The sequence below is a fragment of the Petromyzon marinus genome, chromosome 48 (assembly GCF_048934315.1).
Source record: "Petromyzon marinus isolate PM22_M1 ecotype Great Lakes invasive population chromosome 48, UKy_Petmar_22M1.pri1.0, whole genome shotgun sequence".
Lineage (NCBI taxonomy): Eukaryota > Metazoa > Chordata > Hyperoartia > Petromyzontiformes > Petromyzontidae > Petromyzon > Petromyzon marinus.
In genome coordinates, this window is record NC_133714.1 from 5924682 (window position 1) to 5933102 (window position 8421).

Genomic DNA, 8421 nt, shown 5'->3' on the forward strand with positions numbered 1-8421 from the left:
AAATAAAAAAAGTTGCAGGCGGTATAGTACTATAGTAATAGAGCAAGTGCAGAATCACTGAGCCGGAGTTGATAGCTTGAAAGCATTTAGCGCGGGGCCCTTGAAAGTGCGGGTCCCGTATAGCGGCTACATGTGCACACAGCGTTGGTGTACGGTGCTCTCTCTCTGGAAGATTTTTGCTGGGTTTTTTTTCTTTCCCCTGGATTTTTCCGTTTGCGCACGGTCACTTTAAGATGCTTTTCTTGTTCACGTTTTTTGGTTTATTTTTGTTCGTTGCGGTTGCACCCGATTCAAGAGCCAAATATGCTCACGGGGCTATACCAAATAAATGAAACTAAAATGTAAAAAAAAACTGAATACGCGCAGCAGCTACTCCGAAGCTACGAAGCGTAATAATCCTGCAATGGCGCTTGCCATCCCCTCACGGCGCCGTGAGATAGGAAAGGGGGGGGCTTAGGCAGCGTCTCAGACGTCCACTTGGTGTACGGGTGTCCCGCGAAAAGCGATACTGATCAAGCCTTTTGTAGGCAGAGGAACGACGACGATGAAGAAGCGCCGCTCTTTAAAAAAAAATTAATAATAATAATAAAAATCGCGCGCTTCGGCTAAAAGCATTCCGAGCTGACATTTGAACGATGGCTCGATTAGAACGGTGCCTTCTGACGAGCGCCGGAATTTCGCCCGGTGTACGCGGCGCCCGTTTTGATTCTTTCCCTTCGCGTTTTTCGTTGTTGTTTACACGGAGATGGGTCCGCTGCCCGTTGTGTTGTTTTTTGTTTGTTTGTTTGTTTTGATTGTTTGATTCGCTTCGTTTATTTTTCGCGCCTGGACGCTCGAAGCGCGCGCGCAGGCCCCCGTGACGCCACGTGGCCAGAGGCGAACGGGAGCGGTTCAAGTTGCGATGGATCAAAGAGTTTTGTTTTCACGCGTCCGGTGTTATCCGTAACGGAGGCTTGTTTTGGGTCAGATCGCGCAAATATAAACGTGCTCACGTTAAAGACCCGCCCGCCATTGGCCGTGTCGGGTGGTGCCGGGTTTCACGACACATTTATATTTACGCGATCCAGCCCCCGAACCCCCCCCCCCCCACCGAAAAAACCCTCTAATATTGATAAAGGAGTTGTGTGCGTCTCTTGAATTGGGCAAAGGTGATTCTAAGAGCGTGGGGAGACGAAGGATGGGAGGGAATTGCAAAGTGGAGTGGCGAGTTGAAAGCTGGGAGGTCAGAGGAATAATGGTTAAGTGTTGTACATTGCGACATCATCGTTCATGCAACTTTGCGTCTCCCACAATCAATGAGCAACTGCAGGCGACCTGCAAGGTTGCAGACAGCCGGTGAGGATCCGGCGCTTCCAGCAATTGCCCAAGTTCTGGAGCACCCCGAGAAACCCCGCAGTTGGGAGGAGGCAACTCTCGATCCGACACACAAGATGGATATTCTTCCGTTCCATGCTGTTTCGCCATCTTCTGACAAGTCAGGGTATGGCACCTCCTCCACCACACGTGGACACAGGAGTTTGACAACATTTGTACGAGATACACCAACCCTCACTGCTTTCGCAGTGCCGGATTACAGGCCACGTGCATAGCCACCACCAACCACGTGGCCGGATAGAATGAGTTGTTTTGACCTGCAGCGTGGTGGTTGAACGCAGTGTGCCTTGAGATGAAAGAGTCAGTCTGGTATACTGGTACACTGACTGCGTCCTCAACATGGGTGGAGGAAGAATCAATTTGTGACATTCACAGCAACAGTAACCACGGAAGTATATGTTTTATTTAACTAGCGACGCTCATGTACTTTTGGACGTGACCGTCTGTCTACCCTAGCCAGCCGGACAGCCGGTCATTCGGCCAGCCCAGCCAGTCAGCCCAGCCAGTCAGCCCAGCCAGCCCAGTCAGCCCATCCTACCCAGCCAAAACCAGCCAGTTCAGCCATTCCAGCCTGCCCAGCCAGCCAGTTCAGACACCCCAGCCCAGCTTGCCCAGCCTATCCAGCCAGCCCAGCCAGCTCAGCCTGCCCAGCCAAACCTTTAAAATATCGTATTCAAATATTTAACGTGTGAAATCCCTTGAGATGGAACATCTCATTTGCAGATTTTATTCAAGGGTGTCAATTGCCACATACGTAGCAAACACGTGATGATTACGTTGACTCTACACTAATTTTATTGTATTATCTATAACCTACAGTCGTAGTCGACTACTAAGAGTGACAAGGAGGCGACTGACCGTCGCAAATGAGTGGATCATCAATCCCCGTGACTGCGCCTTTCACTCTGAATACTTTCGGGCGCAGCAGTGAGGAAGCTACTGGGTGCTCTATCCCAGCAGGATTCCAGGTGCGCATCTGGCACAGTTGCTACGGCCGGCAGTGGTAACGGTGGCGAGATGTTAAATACCTCGCCTGGTATGCAGGATTTCCACGTGATAAGTCATTTGTGATGGCCAGGTCACTCCTGAAAATGACCTATATATATAGGCTAATTGGGCCCTTACCTCGTAAAATACAAATTGTTTTAGTTTAACTGCTCGGAGTAGGCCTTGGCGCCATTGCGCCGTGTGCCATCTCGAGGAGCGCCGTGGCTGATCGAGAGCTAACGGGAACCGATTTCGCACAAATCAAGAATGGTAATTGCACGCAAGCCAAATGCGACGAAGCATAATCCCAGCCTCTAGGCCCTTTAGCCCAACGCAACATCGATTGCCTTCATGTTGGTTTTGCAATTTTGCATCTCTCAGGCAATTATAGCTGGCATTTTCGTTTTTTTTGCTGCCTAGTGACCTCCTCGCTCGTTGTGTCTTGGCGCGTAGGTTGGTGGCGGCCGCACCTGGGTTGGTGATGGCCGTGTTTGAGTTGGTGACGGCCGTGTTTGAGTTGGTGATGACCGTGCCTGGGATGTTGACGACCGTGCCTGGGTTGGTAACGGCCGTGTTTGAGTTGGTGACGGCCGTGTTTGAGTTTGTGATGACCGTGCCTGAGTTGGTGACGGCCGTGCCTGGGTTGGTGATGGCCGTGCCTGGGTTGGTGACGACCGCGCCAGGGTTGGTGACGACCGCGCTTGAGTTTGGTGACGGTTCGTGACTGCGCGCCTGGGTTGGTGACGGCGGCACGGAGATGCCGGTGGACGAATTGCAGGGGGGCGTTCCGGGCAAGACGGGGAGAGGAGGAGGAGTAGGAGGCATCTTGCAATATTCCGATTGTAGCGGGGCGCGCGTCCTGGCTGCCAGCGGGTTGGTTTTGCATGTATTCATGTTGAACTTATTTTGCACCGTTCATAGCCAACTGTGCTAATCTGAGGTGCAATCGGATGTTTTATGATGCGTCTGATGCAACCGCATAGCTTTTCGTTTACGTGGATTTTCATCATAAAATGTCATTCAAGACGTGCCTCTTTTTTCGTGTTGGTTCCTTCCCTTCCCGCGTCACCTGCACACTTGAGTTACGGCAAGCCGCTGAATTTTTATGAAACCTGTGCAAGGTTGTAATGTTCACGTTATATTGCAGCCACTTTTTTATATTCTCCCCCCACCCCCTTCCCCAGCCTGACAGAAAAGATCTATGACTAAATACCGGAGGAATTCTCTTTGCCACGCTAAGCCGGTCTCTCCACATTTATTTCCACTCCTCCTCCCCCCCCCCCCTAAAAAAAAAAAAACGCGCTCAAAAACAACGCAATAGAGTTCCGAACAGCTGACCCTGAAAATGGCTGCCCCTCTTGTTTGGACTTCTGGAAATAGGGTCACGGGGGGAGGGGGGCGGTGGGTCACAAGGTCGTGCTCTGTAGGAGGCCGCTATCAAGTCGACAGTCGCTGAAAGCATCGTTTTTGCTTTGTGGTCTCATTTCTTGGGGTGGAGAGTGGGCGAGGGAGGAATCGGTGGAGGTTGGGCGGTAGTGGAGGTGTGGTGACTTACCTAAAATGAATGTACGTTTTGTAACGGTGACGTTTTTTTTTTCGGTTTCCAAGGCCCTGGGGCATTTGATAATCGAGTCCTTGGACATTGTAACGTGGCGGGCCCGGCTCGATGCGGCGGTTCTCATTTGACACCGCGCCGGCAGAGGATCTCCAGGAACGCATTACCGCCGCCGCGATACTTCCCACACCGAGAATCGATCCACAACGGAACTGATGGCTTTATTAATCGCAACCCCCCCCCCCCCCCGCCACGGTGGAGCTTCTGTGCGCGCTCGCCTCCCAGGCTGGCCCGCGCAGCAACGCCGCCGCATCTCCGGTGTTTCAACCGCGGAGGTGCGGCGCGCGTCTAACCGAATAGGCGAAATGAGAAAATTCAACGAAGCAAGGGGGGGGGGGGGGTGGGCGGAGAAATTCACGCGGTCCTCCTCGCTCGAAATCGACAAAAATGAAACCGGTTGGAAAACGAGTTCGGAAGGACCGTGTTCGCGGATTCTCCGCCGCTCCGCAAGGGCGCGCCGCGTCAGGCCGTCCCTTGCGCTCGGCTGCATCGGAGGCGGAATCTTTGCTTGCGCGTGCCGCCGGAATCCGATGAGCTGTCGAGCTCTCTCTTTTTTTCACAGATGTCCAGTTAAGTGCCACCGGGGTCAGAAAGTCACAACAACAAACGGTACAAAAACACCGTCGGAGTGCAAAGATTGGCCCGCGCGAAAGCCGACGGACGGGCAGACGGAAAGGCGGCTGTCCAGGCAAAACGCACGTTTGCATGTTTTCAAAAGTCCTCCTTTGCTCTGGGGTTTTTTTCTTTGTCTCCGGAGTTTTTGGGCAATAACCTTCGATCATCGTGCCGCGCGTTCCCTAATGCGACTCCCTCGTCGCAACACGGCTCTGCTACGCTCAAAGTATCGCTCATCTCGGATCGTCCTTGCGTTGGTCATGGTGCAGCCTTTACCAAAGACAAATATCACCCCCGTGTAGCACGTCGCAGACTGTTGAGGCAAGTGCCATAAGCGAGCACCTATGAAGGCCGGCACGGCACACGAGGGGGTTGGTGGCCAGCACTATGCCAGACCGCCTTTGTCTCCCCAGTGGCGATGTTTTGACACACCGCACCAGGTACTCATTTGAGGCTGAGTCGACCTAGAGGAGGCCCATGACAGGTTCGGATAATAGTCACTGGTGTTGGCCATGAGCGGGGAATCGAACTCGGGTCGCCGGGTTCATAGCGCAGTGCGCTAACCAATACCAATACAACCGCCATTCGCCACTAAGTGACGGTGACGTCACCACGGCGCCCGTGCCAGGCCAGGTGCACTTTGAGGCCACGTGAAGTGTCGAAGGCTCGCTGACAGGAGGTCACGGGACAGACCCAGCAGGTGCCATGGGTTGGCTGACTAAGGTGACTGCTAGATGCACACCAGCTGTAACTCCTATTGTGCCAACTTGCTGTATTTTAGCCGCCCGGCGCCTCCACTGCTACCACCACCACGAACACCTCCACCACCACTTCCACCACCACCCGTTACAGGCGGACGAACGGCGCCATAAATCTTCGTTGTGCAGCGTTGTGTGAGCGCGTGAACGAGTGGTGAGGATCTTTCGTTGGCAGTGGGACACCGCAGCTAGTGAGTCATACGCTCGCCTTTACGCTTTAGAACGTCCCGAAAGAATGGGGGGGGGGGGGGAGAGACGGTTTTCGGAATACAATGGGAAAAAAAAATATCGTGCGGGATGGCGACAGGATTGGTGAAGTGTACGCCCCCCATCCCTTCCCACCGCCCCCACTGTCGCGATTCTGGCGAGGGCAATATTCTGCATCGCACGCGACACTCGTAATCAAACCGCTGGCTTTTCCGAGCAACGGGCGGTCCCAAATACGGAATTTCTATGCCAAGAATTCAGCGGAGAGGGGATGGGGGCGTGCGCAACACATCACAAATGACAGCATAGATTTATAATGCGTGTGCATATATATATATATAAAACACGCGCGCACGTGACATGCCGTGGGATGGTAAATACGACAATCTGTGGTGCCATGGTGGTGTTTCGCTTGCTATGTGAAAAAAAATACCCTGTCGAAAAATTAATAATAAAAAGTGAGCGGACACAACGGCTCACGGTTAGTCCTCGCGAGTAAACACCGTGGGCGCGTGTTTGTGTGCGCGATGGTACGGGCAGGAGAGGCAGGGAAAAACTTTGTCTTGCAGAATAAACACATCTCTGCCTCTGATGACATTTGAAACCACTGAACCAGGGGGATTGAGCTCCTGTGTTTGTGTTCACGCGTTTGCGCGCGTGTGTGTGTGCATGTGTGGGTGCCTGTGTATGTGCTCGCCAACATCACTTGCCCCAACAGTCCGTTAAGGCTACACAGGTGGAGCTTTGTCTTTGTGTGTATGAAGGGGGTTCGTGAAGGATGCTACTGGGCAGTTGGAGGTGGTCGCCCTCCGACAACAACAACAGAGGGCAGAGGAGCGACGCTCACAACAAACGAGCGGCGCACCGGGCAGATAAAATGATTAAAGTTGGCACAGGAAGGGGGGCACAGGCGGTGCATCGACCGGTCATCTCAGTCGGTCAATCCATGGCACCTGGGTCTGTCCCGTGACCTCCTGGGAGCAGCGAGCCTTCGACGCTTCACGTGGCCTCAAAGTGCACCTGGCCTGGCACAGGCGCCGTGGTTGACGTCACCACCACTTATTGGCGAAGGGCGGCTGTTGTCGTGCGCGTGTGCATGACTCGGGAGCGGTGGCGCAGTGGTTAGGGCATTGCGTCACCGTTAATTCGGCTCTCGGTGACTAACGGTGGCGAATGTCTGAACCGGTCCTGGGCCCTCCCCTAGGTCGACGCAGCCTTTAAATGACTGCCTGGTGTGGTATGTAAACATCGCCACGAGGGAGACAAATGCGGTTGGGCGTGGTGCTGGCCACCGACCCCACTCGTGTGCTGTGCCGGCCTTCATAGGTGCTAACAGCACTTGCCCCAACAGTCTGTTAAGGCTATACGGGGGATCTTTGTCTTTGGGGAGAGGTGGGGGAGCGGTAGTGCAGTGGTTAGTGCGCTGCGCTAGGAACCCTGCGACCCGCCATCAGACAAACGATGACAGCATCCCAATTGGCATGTGCTTTGGACAAACGCATTGGTCAGATTTGTAAAGGCGATTTGCTTAATGTCTACTTGCTCCCAACAGGCTGTTCAAGCTATACGGAGGTTCTTTGGAGGAGCGGTAGCGCATTAGTTAGCGTGCTGCACTACGAACCTGGCGCCACGCGGTTAATAGCTCTGGGGGCTCTAATGTATGTTGGACTTATTTTGCACCGTACGTAGTCAACCGTGATAATCGGTGGTGCAGAGGAAGGACAATAAACTATGGGTCTCTGTGAGTCTATGGGTCTCTGTGAGTCTATGGGTCTCTGTGAGTCTATGGGTCTCTGTGTAAGTATGTATGTTGAACTTTCGCACCGTACGTAACTGTGTGCGTCTATGGGTCTCTGTGCGATGAGTTTATGGGTCTCTGAGTCTGTGGGTCTCTGTGTGATGAGTCTACGTGTCTCTGTGTATCTATGTTGAACTTCGTTCGCACCGTACATTTCCAACCGTGCTAATCGGAGGTGCGGGGTACGGCACCGCAAAAAAAAAACACAAATCCGACCGACCGATAACGCGACTGATAAAAACGAAATAATTGAACAAAAAAAAATCCTGCCTTGACCCGAAATTCCTCCTCGTATACCCAAACTCGCCGATATTGCGGACAGCTCCACCGTCTCGCTCGAGGAGAAGCGAGCGCATTGCAATTCTCACCGTCGCCGCACGTAAATTTAATTGTATTATCCAACCCAGCCAGCCGCCTTAGAGTAACAATGCAGCGCGTTTCACGACCCGTTTGTCAGTCTGCAATAAAGGCTACTGCTTGCTGCTGCTGCTACACCCTTCCCGTGACAAGCAGGGGCGGTAATACAAGCTAATAAATGGTCAAGGATATTCTTGCAGAAATTGCTTTTCTCACACACACACACACACGTGGACACCGGATAATGTTGTCCCGGATTAAATTCCGTCGTCTGTGTCGCGTGCCGAGGCGGCGGTGCGTTGCGACTCGCTCGCACGCCCACTGCTGTTGTGTGCCCCGGCGCACTCTCTCCCAGTTGGACTCCCCGCCACGGCTGGCGTCAGATTCGCGATTCAATACCCGGGCAGAAGGTTGGTGGCGGCGGTGGCGCAGTGGCTGTTTCGCAACGTTCCCCTACGACAGGGGTGGGGAACGTCCAGCCCGCGGGCCGTACGAGGCCCGCGAAATCATTTGGTGTGGCCCTGCCAAGGCAACCGCAAGACGGGACTCGAAATTCACTAAATTTAGGAGCAAACCTGGAAAAGCAGTTGCGAGTAGCAACAACATCGTCAATACCGGCTAACATCACCACACGCCTCACCAAAGAGAAACAGTTCCAGCCATCACATTAGGGGTGAGTTAATTAAATGTTTGACCAAATATAACAGGCA